This window comes from Bidens hawaiensis, unplaced genomic scaffold (genome assembly GCF_021521415.1).
Source record: "Bidens hawaiensis isolate Kalapana, Puna unplaced genomic scaffold, B.hawaiensis_p1.1 tig00014334_1, whole genome shotgun sequence".
In the NCBI taxonomy this organism is placed as follows: domain Eukaryota; kingdom Viridiplantae; phylum Streptophyta; class Magnoliopsida; order Asterales; family Asteraceae; genus Bidens; species Bidens hawaiensis.
In genome coordinates this window covers 272,982-291,680 of record NW_027492232.1, presented here as the reverse complement: position 1 = coordinate 291,680, position 18,699 = coordinate 272,982, and the positions used below count along the sequence as shown (strand labels likewise).

Sequence of the window (18,699 nt, the reverse complement as noted above, 5' to 3'; positions counted from 1 at the left end):
ACCCGCACAATCACGAAAGAGGAAGCAAAACTTCACACCTATTATCAACCACGTTCAAAGGTTAACTTATCCTCAAAAGATGAGGAAAACCTACACGCAGGTCAAATATTGGTAAAGTTTTGCCATCCTACTAAGTGCAAGTGACGGTTCTACCCGCACAATCACGAAAGAGGAAGCAAAACTTCACACCTATTATCAACCACGTTCAAAGGTTAACTTATCCTCAAAAGATGAGGAAAACCTACACGCAGGTCAGATATGGGTAAAGTTTTGCCATCCTACTAAGTGCAAGTGACGGTTCTACCCGCACAATCACGAAAGAGGAAGCAAAACTTCACACCTATTATCAACCACGTTCAAAGGTTAACTTATCCTCAAAAGATGAGGAAAACCTACACGCAGGTCAGATAAAGGTAAAGTTTCGCCATCCTACTAAGTGCAAGTGACGGTTCTACCCGCACAATCACGAAAGAGGAAGCAAAACTTCACACCTATTATCAACCACGTTCAAAGGTTAACTTATCCTCAAAAGATGAGGAAAACCTATACGCAGGTCAGATATGGGTAAAGTTTCGCCATCCTACTAAGTGCAAGTGATGGTTCTACCCGCACAATCACGAAAAAGGAAGCAAAACTTCACACCTATTATCAACCACGTTCAACAGGTTAACTTATTCCACACTTGGAAAATTGCTAATTTAAACTAAGTATGCAAGTCATAAGTTTATAAAGCAAGAAACCCAAAGAAGGAAATAACAATCTTATACGCAAAAAGATTAATATTTCACAAATGAATTATTACAAGAATAGCCGGGTAACTACCCGCCTACGAAAAGAAAAAAAAAATCAATACAAGCTAAAACTATCCTAGCAGTGGGAAGGGATCTTCAGGATCAGGCTTCAGGACCACTTCCACTTGGACCAGCCCCATCGGTAGAGCGTGGCAGTTCAAGGTAAGCTTTGAGGATAGCTAGCCCATCATCAGCAGCAGCTACTTGGTTCACCTTCTCCACCACTGGATGCGGGAAGGCGGCGTATTGATTTACTGCTTGGTCGTATATGGCTTCAGTATCAACATTGTACAAAGGGAAGTTGGAAGGCGGGAAGCCTTTCTCAACGAACCCTAGACCAAGCAGGAAGCCGGCCCGTTCCCCATCCTCGTGAGAAGCGTTGAGGGCTGCGCTCATGGCATCATCATAAGTAGTCTCTGAGAAGACTCGATGCACAACCTACAAAGAAAATATGTGTCAAAACACCTTTTCTATGTACAAAGGAAAGCGTGAAGACGTAAAGCTAAAATACCTGAGGCAACGCTTCTCGAAGAAGCCATTCCTTGGCAACCAGAGCTTGGGTGCAGGCGCGTTCGGCTTCGCTCTTAGCAAGATTGGCAAGAAGCACTTCCTTTGCAGCAGCCTCTTCAACGCCCTTAAGCTTCCGCTCGGTGTGGTCAAGCACACCCCTCTGGTCCAGGATCTCTTGGAGCTTCTTGGCATCTTCCATGGCCAAGGCATCATGAGCACGTTGGAGAGCCTCTAATTGGGCCTTGAGCTCCTCGTTCTCCATGCGTAAAGGCTCAGCAACGGCTTCAGCCTTGGTAGCCCTCTCAGTCGCGTTCCTCGCAGTCTCCTTAGCCAGCCGAAGCTGTTCGTTAACAGCTTGGGCAGCCTTGGAGCGGGCCTCGAGTCGCGCTTGAACGTCAACCTCGAGGGCCTTGAAGGCCTTCTCCTTCTCCGCAGCAGCTGCGGTCAATCGTTGGTTCTCCTCCCGAAGAGCACGCGCCTGAGATACGTCCTTGGCGCGAGCTGCTTTCAACTTGTCGTTTTCACGACAAAGCAGCTCGACGCGCGGCTGCATCCGGGCCTGGAGAACCCGAAGCTCATTGGTTAGCCTACCCTCCTGGTAGCTAGCCATGGCTTCCCCCAACGCACCATGAGGAGCAGCGTGGCGAGCCCAGTCCACGCACTCCACAGGGGTACGAAGGGTTGTTCCTCGGCGTATGTTCCATCGCGGAACATACACTTCATTGGAATCCGACACTGCAAAAAATAAAAAAGCAGTTAGGAAAAGATGATAAAAAATAAAAGTGAAAAAGGGGCCAAAGAAACCCTACGCACCTGTAGGGTCTGTAACAGGCCGATAACCGCCGAACCCATCACCTGAACCCAAAGGAAACCCATCCAAAAGGTCAGGCAGATGGGAAGGTGGCAAAGACTGGCGAGTACTCCCATGCGTACCTGATGGGCCGGCCATCGGTGCCGGTGGCGGGGGCATGGTGGCAGCCGCCGCAGTCGCTGCCGCAGAATCCGCATCAATCGTAACCGCCGGCTCGGTGAAGGACGCCGTAAAAATCGCACTCACGGCCGGCGGTGGCATAAACTCGGCTGGAACAGTCGGCTCAGAGTGAGCAACTGAACCAGCGGGACCAGGCGCAGGCGCCTGGGTCGACGCCTCAGGTAGGCTGACCAAGCCTACCGTCATCGGCGGAGAGGTACTACTAGGCACTCCACCCGGGAATGCGTCAACATCCACGCCTGCACAAGAAGATAAGTGTTAAAACAATAAATTTATGAATGTTAAATCTACAAAAACAATGATGTTTGTACTTACGGGTTTTCTTGAGCCTGAACGTACGGACAGGCGGGGACAAACCCGATGGAGCCGGTCTCTTGATGCCGGTCACCGTCGTCGTCATTGGTTCTCCGGAGGTAACAGTCGTAGCCTCCGGAGCAGTGGTCTTCTCACCACCGGGGTGCCCCGCCACCTCTTCATTATCTGACTCACTGTCAGATAGGAGCACCGGATCAGCTGTGGAGGCCGCCTCCTTCCCTTTCCCACCGGCAGCCTTCCTCTTCCGCACCAGCGGAGGACCATCTGCGGATTCCTCAGAAGAAGACAGGATGTCAGGAATTCCAGCAGCGGGTACAGCATTGAGGGGTTGAGGATAGAGTATCGCCTTACCTGGCCGCCGTTGGCTCAGGATCTCGTGGCCCAGCGGATAGACTTCCACAAACCGATCCGCCGTTTGCTCCAGGATGGGCAACTCGTTCTCGTCAAGAGCACGAGTACCCACCCGCACGGGACCGTCAGCTTCCCGCGGGTACAGGAGCGACTCCAAATCGTTCCCCTCTGAAAGAAAAGAAACAGTTAGAAGACAGACTCATATCAGCAAAAAAGACAAGACATACCATAAGGAATAGAGTTCAAACCGTATTCGAGAAGGATGGGAAACCGGGACGCATCCTTCCATACCCGGCTCATCCCCAGCATCACCATCCCAGACTCTGCAAACCGGTAAACCGGAGATTGGACCCGGGATATCTTCGCGAACCATTCCGCCTCCTGGTAGCTGGAAGCGTGAAGGCTCGGAAGCGCTTGACCCTTCTTGAACTTCATAGCAATGGGGATGGCGCGGGCAGAGATGTAGAAGAACTCCCGCTTCCACGCTCGGTCACGCAGATCCTCAAACCCTTAATACGGGTTGTCAGGGTGTACCACCCCTGGACGCACCTCCAAGTATAGAAGGTCATCAGGCGGTCCACGTAGGGCTCAATACCCAGAATCCGGCACACCCATTCGAAGTGCCGGACCTTGGCAATCGCCATCGGATGCACCTCGGTCAGGTGCACCCCGTGCCTCTCCAGGACACGGTACACAAACTTTGTCAATGGGAACCTAAGGTTCCCATAAACAAAGAATGCAGCATATACCCCGATCTTGCCACTGGGGGCATCGTACACAGTCTGGTGGGATTCAGGAAACTCAGGCTCAAGAGACTCAAGCATGAACTTCCTGACGATGTACTGGTACTGATCGATAGGTAGAGCACACTGGCACTCGCCAGCAGTACTCCTATCGTCGGCTACAGCTTCAGCATCATGAGAAGACATTTTGCAGAAAGAAGAAAGTGATTTCGGGAAAATGCTTGCCTGAAAAGGGGAGTATTTGCCGGAAATCACTAAGAAGAAGAAGAGAGGTGAAAGTGTGGATTACAAAGAGGCCTCTCCCCCTTTATATACTAATCGCAATTAATGCGGTGAATTTAATGCGGAGGAGAGAGAAATCGAAGGTGCAATGAAACTATGACACGTGGCAAAAAGCAGGCTGGCAACAGCTGTTGACAGGACGTGTGCCAGTAATTTCGCGGCCACGCGCCCGAAAAATCGCGCCCACGCGCCGTAAAAAGCGTCTGGAATGACCATATAATGTCACGTCACCATAACTTCCTGCACGTCCTGACACAGTCAGAAGAAACCGTCGCACGACGTTTCAGAGGTTTGGACTGTTCCTATCTTTCCACCAACCCTTCGAATTTCAAAATTCAAATTTTGAAAATATTAAAAAGTAAGCGGGAAAATACCCCTTACCTTGGCAAACAAGTAACCGTAAGACGGATGCGGGTACAGTGTAAAGGCAAAACCCTTCACGTACCTAGCACCCGCAGGGAATTGAAGCCAAGTAAAACCTTGGCAAACAAGCAACCGTAAGACGGATGCGGGTACAGTGTAAAGGCAAAACCCTTCACATACCTAGCACCCGCAGGGAATTGAAGCCAAGTAAATTTTGGCGAACAAGTAACCGTAAGACGGATGCGGGTACAGTGTAAAGGCAAAACCCTTCACATACCTAGCACCCGCAGGGAATTGAAGCCAAAATATTCCTCGGCAACCAAGTAACTATAAGACGGGTGCGGGTACAGTGTAAAGGCAAAAACCTTCACATACCTAGCACCCGCAGGGAATTGACGCCAGGAATACCTTGGAAGTAAAGTAACCGTAAGACGAGCGCTGGTACAGTGTTAAGGCAAAACCCTTCACATACCTAGCGCTCCGCTGGGAATTGAAACCAAGAAGGATCTTCTGGGCAATGCTTGCGGAAGCGGAAATAACATCCCCGCATAGCGGGAACGTCGAGAATTACGTTGTTTGAAGCTCCAGGATGGAATTGGTGGTTTTAACATAATTGATCACTATGTTCAAAACTACCAAAACCTCATGGAGAATCCACACAAGTGGGACTCAACGCTCCTGACTTGCGAGGAGGTTACAGACCTACCCGCATCATACCCAAAGACCAAGCAGGAAACTCGGGAATTTCTGCAAGTGACAAGGACTTCCGCGGGAAGAATCCCCATGGAAAACCTTAAAAAACCCTTTTCAAAACCCTTTGCTTAAGTCCAAAAGTTCACCTCACTTTATTAAACACGCATGAGAAGAACATTGGACTGGGGGGACTTGAAGAGGTAGGTCCCAGCAGAGCCCAGTTGGACCCGCAAGACTCACCTTAAACAGGGACGTCTGCGCAGAAACCAACTGGATCCGCAGGACCAACCATGCTCAGAGACGTGACGTCCTTACGCGCAGTACGCAAGCTGGTCCCGCAGGAAATGCCTCCCAATGGTGAAGGACACCGCCTGTCCCCGCAGCCTCGGATACAAGCCATTAGGGAAGGCCACCCGCGCAGCAAGGCTACACGCACAAGGCACTTAGCTCTCAATCGTTCAGTGTCACCTGATGGAATGAGCGAAGCCGGGAACAATCCCGCACAAGGGCGGGAGGGGGAATACTCCCGCCCAAATAAGCCAGTCCGTACGATACAGGAAGATCTTCTGTACTGTACCTGACGAGGTATGGGAAAAAGATCTGACTAAAGATACGACAGCTTATAGACAACAGTATGGCGAGCAGCATGCTCCTACACTGTATGTCACTATTAGCCGCTGCCTACTCACCAACTCTTGTCATACCACGTGCGTAGCTGACAGTTGGTGGAAAAGGAATAGTATACAGCAGGCCTGGTCGCTGTCAGCCGCTACCTACCCACCAACTACCAGCAGGGCACGTGCGTAGGCTACTGTTGGTGGAACAGGAACACTGTTGCAGCCGGCCATACCTCATTGGAAACCTACCTTCGGCTATAAATACCACAAATGGTATGACCATCTCATCTTATCTTGTATTATCATATCTTATCGGATTATCATCATATTATACCTGATATCTGCTCTAGCAATCTCTTAATATACTTTTATATTTAAAGAGCAATCTAGTCTGATTCTCACGCCGGAGGGTGGTCACAAGGAGGAACCCCCCCTTCTCAGTGACGAGCTCACGGTGTCTGTTTTGCAGGTTATCAGAAGAACCATCTTCTCAGGGTCTAACCCCTCGTGGGAAACATCTATCTAACCCCCAGGTTACCAGTAATCTGTCCGGGGTTCGGTTAGTGTTTCTTCATTACTGAATTAACCCAACCATTTTTTTCCCAATAGCCAAATTAACCAAGCGAGACCAATATACCGTAAATACAAAAAACAAAATATCGATTATAGATTTGGTTATAACTTATAACCTATAATTAAAACAAGCCATGCTCACACTTGTTACACACGATTGTAGTAATGTTGATTATTTGATTATATGTTTAGTGCTTTATATTGTATTTACAGTTGGATGACTGGGTGTTGTGTCGGATCCGCAAAAAAGGCAACAACTCAAAGAACATCTCACAAGTAGATGAAAACCCAAAAAACAAGTTGATGGATGGTCAATGTACAGCAATATCAGAGGAGTTCCCTTCATCCTACATGACTACAAGGGGCAATTCGGACATAATGTCATGGTTCAAAGATTTTCAACTAATTGGCTCGATTCTTGCGGGTCATGATCTTTCATCAATGCTGGAAACATGTTCTCCCAAACTACTTCAAGAGGACAACAATTGTCGAGTTTATGAAAACAGAGATGTCACTTTTGGATGTTATGGTGAAGCTCATCCTGGGTGGATCAATTAAGCAAGCTTGATCAGGTTTGGTGTGTAAACTCTGGTTTTGTGAATGAAGATGTTTATAATAAGTTGAAAGTATAAGTTATGTTATGATGTAAAAATGCATGGTGTAAACATGTATGCGAATAAAACTTGTGTTTAATATAGTGTGTAGTGTGTTAAGTCTTTGCATCATTCTTCCAGAACTTGGTAGCCCGTTTCAGTTAAGATTTCGGTACGGGGTCCTTGTAAACTTTTTTTTAATATTTCTCTGGATTTTGCGAAGTCGAGTATTAATCTGAGCAGTTCCATTAAACGGCTTTGTTAATAGGAGTATTCAACGATTCGGTTAACGATTTATTTGATTTTTTCGGCTATGAGATTTTTGTTCCCATAATCGAGAATCTATCCGAATTCAGATGGGGCGTAACTGAACCGAACTCAATTCGGTTCGGTTTCGGTTTGTTGGGTTTTATGGACGTTTCGGGTCAAGTCAACGTGACCGACCCGAACGTGACCCGGATAGAGTTACACCGGGGGTAACGAGATTATGGCATACTTTAAATATTAATTAATTAGGCCCGACACAATCGATTACGCGGACTGGATATTCGTTAAAAGGCTTAAGCCCAAATTGGTTTAATTGTTAAACCCTAAAATGTACACTATAAATAGATAACTCATTTACTATTTATGGAAACCTTTGAAAACCATAAAACCCTAGCAGCTACACTATTCCGGCGCCGCAATTCCGGTGACCGGTTTTCCGGCGAAGCCATTCCGGCCACCAAACATACATACACAACCTCTAATATCGTTCTCCAGTCACCACCGCAACTCCCTATTAGCCCAGGTGTGATTAAAACCCTATTTACGGTTTTCCGGCGATTGGTTCGTCTTCTTCGGCGACCATCGGTTTTCCGGTGAGGACCATTTGGTGATTAGAAGTCCGTGTTAGCTGCTGCTGTTGACTATTGGCGTACCTCGTTGCTTAAAGCCTCCAGATCTGAGCCGTACACACTGCCGGAGCTCCGCCGCCGGATCATCTTTTGGCCGTTGATTGTGTCCCCTTTTCTAGTGCATCTCGTTAACTCGCGGTGTATCGTCCCGGTTTCATACCGAGGTATATCGACAAACACCCTATGGTTGATTTATTTATGTTTATTCGTACTCGTATCGTTTGTAATCGGATCCGGGTTCGGGTTTCGGTTTTTGGTTCGTTATAATTAGTTTAATATCCGCTGGGTTTTTGTTGTTCGTTTACATATACATATTAATATGGATTAATATTTATCGTAACGACACTAATAACTAAAACGGGTTTGAAAAAAGTTTTATCCATTTTCGTTCTCGAACCACCGTAGAAACCCTACAGTGGTATCAGAGCCGCGGTTACAACGTACGAGTCGATCCCGGTTCGTTTAAAACCGGATCTACATCTTAAACTTTAAATCGTTTAAAGTTTATAGATCTAGAATTATTTTCGGGTGATTTTGGATTGGTCAAAGTTTTGTTTATTTTATTTGACCAAGTCAAAACGACCTGAAATTCGTTTATTGTGAATATGTAAATCCGGCCCCGACCTATGTGATTGATTGGTTGTGTTTGGTGTTTGAGCTTGTTTTGGCCATATGGTTGGTTCAAAAGTTGTAAAAGGGTTATTATTTAATTTTCGGTTTTCTTTTGGCCATAAAGATGGTTCAAATTTGTAATAGGACATATTAATGTTAGTTTATAAATTTGTAATTAAGAAGACGCGAAGATAACCGAGGACGAGCTCGAAGACCATTTTGGAGTTAGTGGGAGTTCGGGCAAGACGACGGGATGCACGGCATAGTCCATCCTTGTGGTTGTTTGTGTTGTGACCCCTTGACCCGATCGGTCTCCCTAATTGGCTCTAGCGAGACCGATCAACTTTTGGCCATAAAGGATTTACATATTTTTTATTTGCTATTGTGGTTGCTTGGATTGTTTATAATAGGATTATAATATCACCGACCTAATACCAAATATATTTGAAAATAAACATTTTATTAACCGATTTTGTTTTGCAAATTAAAAGCGTTTTGATTTCCAAAACTAAAAGTTATTATAACTTAAAATTGGTTATTCGTATCGCTACAAACTTAGTTTTGATAGGTTATTTAAAACTAAGTGTCCTGAGAGATGAAAGGGTTCATCTATGCGTCGCGGTAATAAATACAGTAAAATTTGACTTTTACTCTATTTGGTAATTTTAAAATTTATCCCAATATAAAACCAATAGTTTATGTCAATTCTACTACAAGTCACACTTGAGGCATACTGCAAAATTTCGAGTGTTTGGAGCTACAACACCGCATTTGTTTTCTAGCCTATCCCATCAAGGTGAAAGCGTTTCGTTGACACATCCGGCGCTTTCACAAGTCACGGTACTAGGACAACTATTACTTTACTCTCCTGTTACGTGCTAAAGCTGTCTGGAGACTTAAAGTGGGCAAAGATGAGGCTAAACGTATCTATACAGACAAATCGTTGTCTCTATAGGCCTCATAACCGAGAGTTGTGCTCTATTCACAATTGGCAATCGTTGTCAGTCTGCCTAACCACTTATTAATGTTGTGTGCTACAGCTGCCTTTAATAACTGGAAGCCAGATTCTCATACTCCTAATTAATTAATGTTATTGGGTCATTAATAATAGGACTACAACGTCGAAAATACTAATTAAATTTACTTTTGCGTAATTAATCAGATGTCGTCAAACGAAATTTCACCCTACGCCCTTAAGACTATCCTTGAGAAGGATAAACTGAATGGTACCAACTTCATCGAATGGCACCGCACTTAAGACTTGTTCTCACCATGGCAAAGCGCCTGTATGTTCTCGATGGACCTGTTCCAACCGAGTCTGAAAACAACACAGCCGCTGCACGAAAAGTTCTTGACAAGCATAAGGATGACTCGGCTGAGGTCTCCTGTATTATGCTAGCCACCATGACTTCTGAGCTTGCTAAAGGCTTGGAAGACTTTGGTGCCTATGAGATGCTTGAGCAACTCAAGGGCATGTTCCAGAAACAAGCCCGTCAAGAACGTTTCGACACCATGAAACAACTCATCAGTTGCAAGATGGCAGAGGGGTCTCCCATCAGTGCTCATGTTCTAAAGATGAAGGGGCACATCGATCAGCTCAAGAAACTTGATTATCCCATGCCCGATGAGATGGCATCGGATTTCATTCTCAACTCTCTCCCCAACTCATACGACCAGTTCGTAATGAATTTCAACATGAATGGTTGGGTGAAGACAGTGTCGGAGCTTCATAACATGCTCAAGACGGCTGAGATGAACATTCCTTCTAGGACCAATCAAGTTCTGATGATTCGATCTGCTGGTGTCAAGAAGCCAAAACCAAAGAATCGGGGTTTTAAGGGAAAAGGCAAGAAGAAAGTTACTGTTGCTGCCCATGTTGCCACCAATAATAACAAGGTGGTTGCAAAGAAAAAGCCGCCGCCCTTTGAGGAGCGCAAGTGCTTCAAATGCAACCAAATGGGGCACTGGATGAGAAACTGCCCCGAGCACCTTGCTGAGATCAGAAAGAAGAGAGCCAATGGTGAAGGCTCTTCTAGAGGTATTTCCATATACGTTATTGAACGTTTCACTGTCTCTAGCAACACATGGGTATTTGATACCGGATGTGGTTACCACATCGTTAATGTCTTGCAGGAGCCTGAGAAGTGGAGGAAACTGAATAAATGCAGCATGGAACTCATCGTTGGAGATGGGAAGAGAGTACCAGTTCTGGAAACTGGAGTATTCCATTTTACTTGTCCATCTGGCCTAGTTTTTCCTTTAAATAATTGTTTGTATGCTCCTGGCTTGACCAGAAACATCATTTCAGTTTCGTTGTTATTTGAACAAGGATTTAAGTATGTTCTTAATGGCATGACTATTTCTGCTTACTTAAATGATATCTTTTATTTTGAGGCTAAACCTCGAAATGGTATTTATAAGATTGATGTTTAACCTGACAATAACGTATATCATCTTTCAAAACGTATCAAGACTAGTGTCAATGATACTTTTCTATGGCATCGCCGACTTGGCCACATAAGCAAGGCAAGAGTTAAAAGGCTCCAATCCGAAGGTATTCTTGAATACACAGGACCGGACCCTTTTAACACTTGTGAATCTTGCTTAGCTGGCAAACTCGCCAAAGACTCCTTCACTAATAAAAGTGAACGAGCAAGTGATCTGTTAGGACTCATACATACTGATGTATGTGGACCTTTCAGAACCATGACTAGAAACCATGAAAGATACTTCGTTTCTTTTATCGACGATTATAGTCGATACGCTTATGTGTATCTTATGAAACACAAGCACGAAACTTTTGAAAAGTTCAAAGTGTTTCAAAGCGAAGTGGAAAAACAACTTGATAAAACCATTAAGATACTTCGATCAGATCTAGGTGGAGAGTATCTCAGCACAGAGTTCATCACTCATCTAAAAGAGCATGGAATTGTTTCACAGCTCACTCCACCTGGCACACCCCTACTTAATGGCAATAGCGAAAGGAGAAATCGAACTTTGCTAAACATGGTTCGATCGATGATGTGTAGAACTAACTTGCCTCACTCCTTTTGGGGTTACGCCCTTATGACCGCCGCCCGCATTGTCAATCTAGCTCCAACTAAGAAGATAGACAAAACACCATATGAGATATGGCATAAGGGAAAGAAACCCAAATTGTCTTATCTTAGAGTATGGGGATGTGATGCTTATATCACAAGTGAGTCTTATGACAAACTTGATCCCCGCGCCAAAAAGGTTATTTTCGTCGGATACTACTACAAGAGCGGTTATTACTTCTTTCATCCTGATACAAATACGATTTCTGTCAGGAGGAAGGGCTACTTCCTTGAAGAAGAATTTCTTAGTCAAGGAACTAGAAGTAACATTGTCGATCTTGAAGAAATTCAAGAACCACAACCAACTGCTGAGGAAGTTGGAGAGTCTGATCAACAAGTTGTTGTTGCTGATACATCAGACGTGAACACATGCGTTCGCAGAAGTAGTAGGACTCCCGTACCAAATTCTAGATACTTATGCCATCTAGATGGTCCCGAAGTCTTATTAGTAGCCGAATCTGGGGACGAGCCTACTAACTACAAGTCTGCCATCTTGGATCCGGAATCCAAGAAATGGCAAGATGCCATGAACGCTGAGATGCAATCCATGCATGATAACCAAGTTTGGAACTTGTTTGAGCTACCCCCCGATAGTCGGGCAGTAGGGAGCAAATGGATTTTCAAGAGAAAAACCGACATGCATGGAAATGTGCAAACCTATAAGGCACGGCTAGTTGCGAAAGGTTTTACTCAAACTCAAGGTGTTGACTATGATGAAACATTTTCGCCCGTTGCTATGACTAAGTCAATTAGGATATTTCTTGCCATTGCTGCATACTATGATTATGAGATATGGCAAATGGATGTCAAAACCGCTTTCCTTAATGGACATCTTTCTGAAGATGTCTATATGGTTCAGCCTGAAGGTTTTGTTGATCCAAAATATCCTAATAAGGTTTGCAAATTGAACAAGTCCATTTATGGACTTAAGCAGGCATCTCGAAGCTAGAATCTTCATTTTGACGAGAAAATCAAAGAGTTTGGTTTTGTCAAAAACGAAGATGAACCTTGTGTTTACAGAAAGGCTAGTGGGAGCACTATATCATTCCTCATCTTGTATGTGGATGATATACTAATCATTGGAAACGACATTCCTATGCTTAAGCAAGTTAAGAAATGGTTGGAATCTTGTTTTGCAATGAAAGATCTTGGAGAAGCCGCTTATATTCTGGGAATAAAGATCTATAGAGATAGATCTAAGCGGATTCTAGGGCTAAGTCAAAGTACTTACATAGACAAAGTAATGGCACGCTTCTCAATGGAAAACTCCAAGAAAGGAGTTGTTCCAATGACTAAGGGAACCATGTTGAGCAAATCGCAATCTCTGGCAACGGACATTGAATCTAAACGTATGCAAGCAATTCCATATGCTTCTGCGTTGGCTCTATCATGTATGCTATGTTATGTACTAGACCTGACGTCTCGTATGCCTTGAGCATGACCAGTCGTTTTCAACAGAGTCCTGACATTGCCCATTGGACTGCTGTGAAGAACATTCTAAGGTACTTGAATAGGACCAAAGACATGTTCTTGGTGTTTGGGGGAGTGGAAGAGGAGCTCACTGTAAAGTATTACACTGATGCTAGCTTCCAGACTGACCGAGATGATTCTCGCTCTCAGTCGGGTTTCGTTTTCACTCTCAATGGAGGAGCTATTTATTGGAAGAGCTCCAAGTAGAATGTCGTGGCGGATTCTACCACCGAATCTGAATATATAGCCGCATCTGATGCTGCTAAGGAGGCTGCTTGGATGAAGAAGTTCATCACCGATCTCGATATGGTTCTGAGTATTCACAAACCAATCGAGATATTCTGTGATAACACAGGTGCTATTGCTCAAGCCAAAGAGCCAAGGTCTCATCACAGAACCAAGCACATTCTAAGGAAGTTCCATCTTATTCGGGAAATATTGGAACGAGGTGACATCATGATAAGCAAAGTAGACACAGATCAAAATCTAGCTAACCCGTTCACTAAGCCAATGACTCAGGACAAACATGATCAGCATAGAGATGCTATCGGGCTTAGACTTGCTAGTGATTTATTTTGATTTAGTGTTTGGATGTATGAACGATTAATCAGTTGTACTTTTATGTTCACTTTTGATTTAATGGTTAAATGCAAACGTTGAATAATACAACTGTGTTCATTTTAATACGTTTAATCCATGAATATTGTATTCTAAATTATCCGTAGTCGATCAGACTCGTGGGAGCGATTCTGAATTAAGACTATTCTGACTTTGGACTCAAGCAGTTGACTTCCAAACTCACAGACCTCATTATGAATGACGTTGGATGTAACTCGCATCAAGTCATCTTCATGGATCTTGATCATGCGACGTCTTGATAATAGTATGCTCATTTAGTATCCTTAGACCTGAGATACATATTAGAACTTTCGTTTACCGAGGAATATTCTTTGATCATGTCAACCGTTGTTGTGTAACTGCCAGCCATAAAGGCATTGGTTGGGAATGTTCTGGAGTTCAGTGGGAGTTATATGTAGTCAAAATGGGATTCTGTACTCTTACATTTAAATGTAACAGTTAGACATATTGACGCCCTCGATGATTCAAACTGGTAAAGTGTGAGGCCTCACCCAAACTTACTGTGTGTTTGAATGGACCACTTTGACTCTATATCGAGAACTAAAATAACTGAACACTATATGAGATTGATTTGATCCATGTCTCATTGTTCAATTAATGTCTTATACAGAAAGGATAGATGACAACGATTACTATAAATTCATTATCTTGCAATAAGATATTCCAAGATACTTTGGTTATGGATTTAAAATGTCATATTCGGTTGGGGACAGCTATGTGTAGCTAGAACGGCTCTGGCTGTCATCGTTGTGATACTTGACCCAAATACGTCCAAGTGGGAGACTGTTGGGTTTTATGGACGTTTCGGGTCAAGTCAACGTGACCGACCCAAACGTGACCCGGATAGAGTTACACCGGGGGTAACGAGATTATGGCCTACTTTAAATATTAATTAATTAGGCCCGACACAATCGATTACGCGGACTGGATATTCGTTAAAAGGCTTAAGCCCAAATTGGTTTAATTGTTAAACCCTAAAATGTACACTATAAATAGATAACTCATTTACTATTTATGGCAACCTTTGAAAACCATAAAACCCTAGCAGCTACACTATTCCGGCGCCGCAATTCCGGTGAACGGTTTTCCGGCGAAGCCATTCCGGCCACCAAACATACATACACAACCTCTAATATCGTTCTCCAGTCACCACCGCAACTCCCTATTAGCCCCGGTGTGATTAAAACCCTATTTACGGTTTTCCGGCGACTGGTTCGTCTTCTCCGGCGACCATCGGTTTTCCGGTGAGGTCCATTTGGTGATTAGAAGCCCGTGTTAGCTGCTGCTGTTGACTATTGGCGTACCTCGTTGCTTAAAGCCTCAAGATCTGAGCCGTACACACTGCCGGAGCTCCGCCGCCGCCGCCGCCAAGCGCCGCCGCCGCCGGATCATCTTTTGGCCGTTGATTATGTCCCCTTTTCTAGTGCATCTCGTTAACTCGCGGTGTATCGTCCCGGTTTCATACCGAGGTATATCGACAAACACCCTATGGTTGATTTATTTATGTTTATTCGTACTCGTATCGTTTGTAATCGGATCCGGGTTCGGGTTTCGGTTTTTGGTTCGTTATAATTAGTTTAATATCCGCTGCGTTTTTGTTGTTCGTTTACATATACATATTAATATGGATTAATATTTATCGTAACGACACTAATAACTAAAACGGGTTTGAAAAAAGTTTTATCCGTTTTCGTTCTCGAACCACCGTTGAAACCCTACAAAAACCAAATAAATCGATTCAAACGTATTAATCGAATTCATCCAAAACACCAATTTGGTCTGAATTTAATTTGTGTTTGTGTTCCGGATCCGAAAAGACGTCAGAGGCCATAAATAAACAAACACACCATATACATGCTAAAACGAAAAGTTAAAGGGCCATATAAGAGTACACAAAAGATTTGGTAGCGGTGTTACGGGTTGTACCATGGAACCGTCAACAAGTAGAACATAAAAGATTTAGAATTTAGAATTGTTGTCCAAATCAAATATAGATATGTGCATTGGGCTACATATTATAAATGGGCTTAAAAATAATGGGTCATATACAAAATAATAAATATAACTCATATTCTAAGCAATTGATTTTAACCGAATAAATCAAACTAATCGCTTAAAAAAATTAACAGACCCGTAAAACGAATCATAAATCGTACTCAGAATTTGGATTCGGTTTTCTCGATTACGGATATGATTCGGTTTTAATAATCGAACACCCCTATTGCGGGTAATGATACTTTCTTTTGTCTTGTCTGTTGGTTGGAGGTGAGGTTAGAGCTCGAGCCGACTCAATCGAGCCAAGCTTAAACGAGCTCGAAGCCGAGCCTAAAAGCAAGCTTGTTTAGTAACCGAGCCCAAGCTTCACTTATCGAGCTCGATTCGGCTCGATCGAGCATGTCATTTGTATAATTTTTATTATATATACACATATATTTTCATATATTTATACACTAATTAATAAATTAACAAAATAACTAAATAATATATATCATATATCAAAATTTTAATTGAAAAAAATATAAAAATAAATTAATAAATCGTAAACGGCCAAGCCCCAGCTCGAGTTAGGACTTTTCAAAAAGCTCGTGGTTCGCGGCTCACTCGAAAAAAGCTCGATTCTAAATGAGCACAGATCGATTTCTAAACGAGCCGAGCTCGAGCCAAGGTCAGCTCGGCACGTGGTTCGATCTTAGCTTGATTCGTTAGCTCGTTTAGATTAAACCCAAAATTTAAAATCTATATATAATAATAACATACCAAGAAATAAATAAATAAAATTATACATATATTATGCCACTCGATACCTAAAATCTTATAAAAAAATAACAAAAATAAATCATATATGTATGTTAAAATTATAATTTTTGCCTTTTATATATCTAAATTTGTAAAATATATAATAAAAAATAATAAATAAAAAATTAAAAAAGTTAAAGAAGCCCGTTTCGACGAACTCGAGCTCGGCTCGAGCTTTAAACAAGCTGAGCTCGAGCTTGATTTTTCAGTTCGATAAAGAAACCGAGCCAAGCTCGATTAAGTTCAAGCTCGAGCACACTCTGGCTCAACTCGACTCGGCTCGTTTACAGCCCTACTCGATCTTGAAAAACTACTAACGAACCAAGCTCAAGCTTTAAAAATAAAGATCGAAACGAGCCAAGCTCGAGCCCTATGTAAGCTAAACGAGCCGCGCTCGGCTCGTTTGCACCCCAAGCTAGACAGTTAGGGGAATTTCTCAGTTAAATAGCTTGGCAAGCGGATAGGTAGAGGGTTAATTGTCCTACTTACAAATAAAGTTTAATCATGTCAAAATCTAGTAAATATCTAAAAACACAACGATTAACTCACTGAAATTAAATTAAAATCCGATTTTATATTATACCGATCAGATAAACACAAACGATAACAAATTTACAGAGCAAAACAAGCAAGTCAGACCTAGGGTTTCCGATCGGATCATACAACAACAGACACAACACATCCGTACAGATTCAACCTTCATTCAACGGACGATCGGCGGTACAGCTTACCGAACACATGCAGAGCGGTGACAAAGCCGATGAAGCAGACGCTCATCACAAGGACAACAGTCGGACTGATCTTAAGGCCGGGAGCATCATCGGTGTAGAACCTCAGCATGTTGCCGCCGGATCCACCGCTGAAAGTGGAGGATGATCCGGTACTGGCGATACGGCGGCGGCGGTCGGGAGTTGGATGCGGAGGAGGTGGTTTGTGATTGAGATGAACCTCTAGCCATTGATGATGCAGAACAGAAGATTGTAGAGTAGGTAGAAATGAAGAAGAAAGAAAGAGAAAGTGGGTGAGTTTGAGACCCTAGGTAACTATTTTTGGGTTTTTTTTTCTAGAAGTTGATTAGATTTATTTTTTTTAATTGAAATACTAATTTATTTATATCAAAATCTTATCACCGTCTTTAGCTATGTTGATTTTGTATTTGAAACCAGTGTTGTAAAAATCGCCAATCGTTATTCGGGAGGTCAGGTGTGGACTGACGATTAATCGGATCGGATTTTAATGTATAATTTTTAGTTTTATATATACATGTACAGATTTTTATATGTAATTTTCGGTTTTATACATACACAAACATATTTTAGTTGGAATCTCGCTTGAAACCGTGGGTTTTTGCTGAAACTTCTCGTGGAACCGCTGATTTTGGTCGGAATCTTGACGGAAGCCACCGATTTTGGCCTGATTTGACCGAAAACTGCCGATTTTGACCGGATTTGACCATTGACCAATTAATTGGCCGACTAGCCCGAAATTAATCAGTGAAGTGTGGCTTAGCGATTAATCGGTGACTAATCGAGATTTTTGCAACTTTGTTTGAAACTACCTACCTCCAATACTTGATTTCATTGAGTATTATTGAGACGAGATTTTAACTGTTCATGCATATTTTGACATTTTAGGCTTGAGTCACCCAGGAATACAATCAAGGTACAAACTAGGGATGAGCAAACAGTACTATCGCTATCGGTACCAAAACGGTACCATCGGAAACGATTCAGTAACAACTTTTTTAATTTTGTGATCAGTACGGTACTAGTATTTTACCGAATTCTTTTTTGGGAATTGTACCGACAAATTCAGTATCTGTGCCTATTTTTCTTAAAATTTTATACAGGTACCGATCTCATCCATAGTATAAACCAGTCACTATAAAAAACCACTTTGAATTAGGTTTCAAACTTGTGATCATAAGTGTCAACCATCACCGAATCAAGTTGAAATTTTATGCATGATCGCTAGGGAATTTAAAAAAGGTATGAGGAGGGTAAAGGGTTATTACCATGCTCCATTATTCATATTCGTTTTCTTAAATTAAATGTAGGATTTGAGCTTTTTTCTCTTTCGAAATCACCACCCTAGATTACGTTTCCAAACTAATTCCTTAGGGTATTCAAATGTTTATTTTTATATATATTTATATTATTTTGTCTTACTAAAGATAAAGTATTTAATGTGCACTTGTTAAGATACAAATGAATAATTGTATTAAATCTTCTCTTGAATTAGATATACATATACTGTTGTTAGGTGGATGGTGGGCTTGTTATGATAATGATATGAGAAAGTGAGCCCATCTAGCTATGCTATGCTGATGAGTGGTGACAAGCAAACTTAAAGGTATACACAAAGTA

The 18,699-nt window shown here is 42.8% G+C and overlaps 1 pseudogene; it reads right to left on the bottom strand.

Annotated features, from left to right (window-relative positions):
- Positions 1-10,438: 10,438 nt before the first annotated feature.
- On the bottom strand, positions 10,439-17,291 carry LOC143546358 (protein transport protein sec61 subunit beta-like; annotated as a pseudogene).
- Between the last annotated feature and the right edge of the window lie 1,408 nt (positions 17,292-18,699).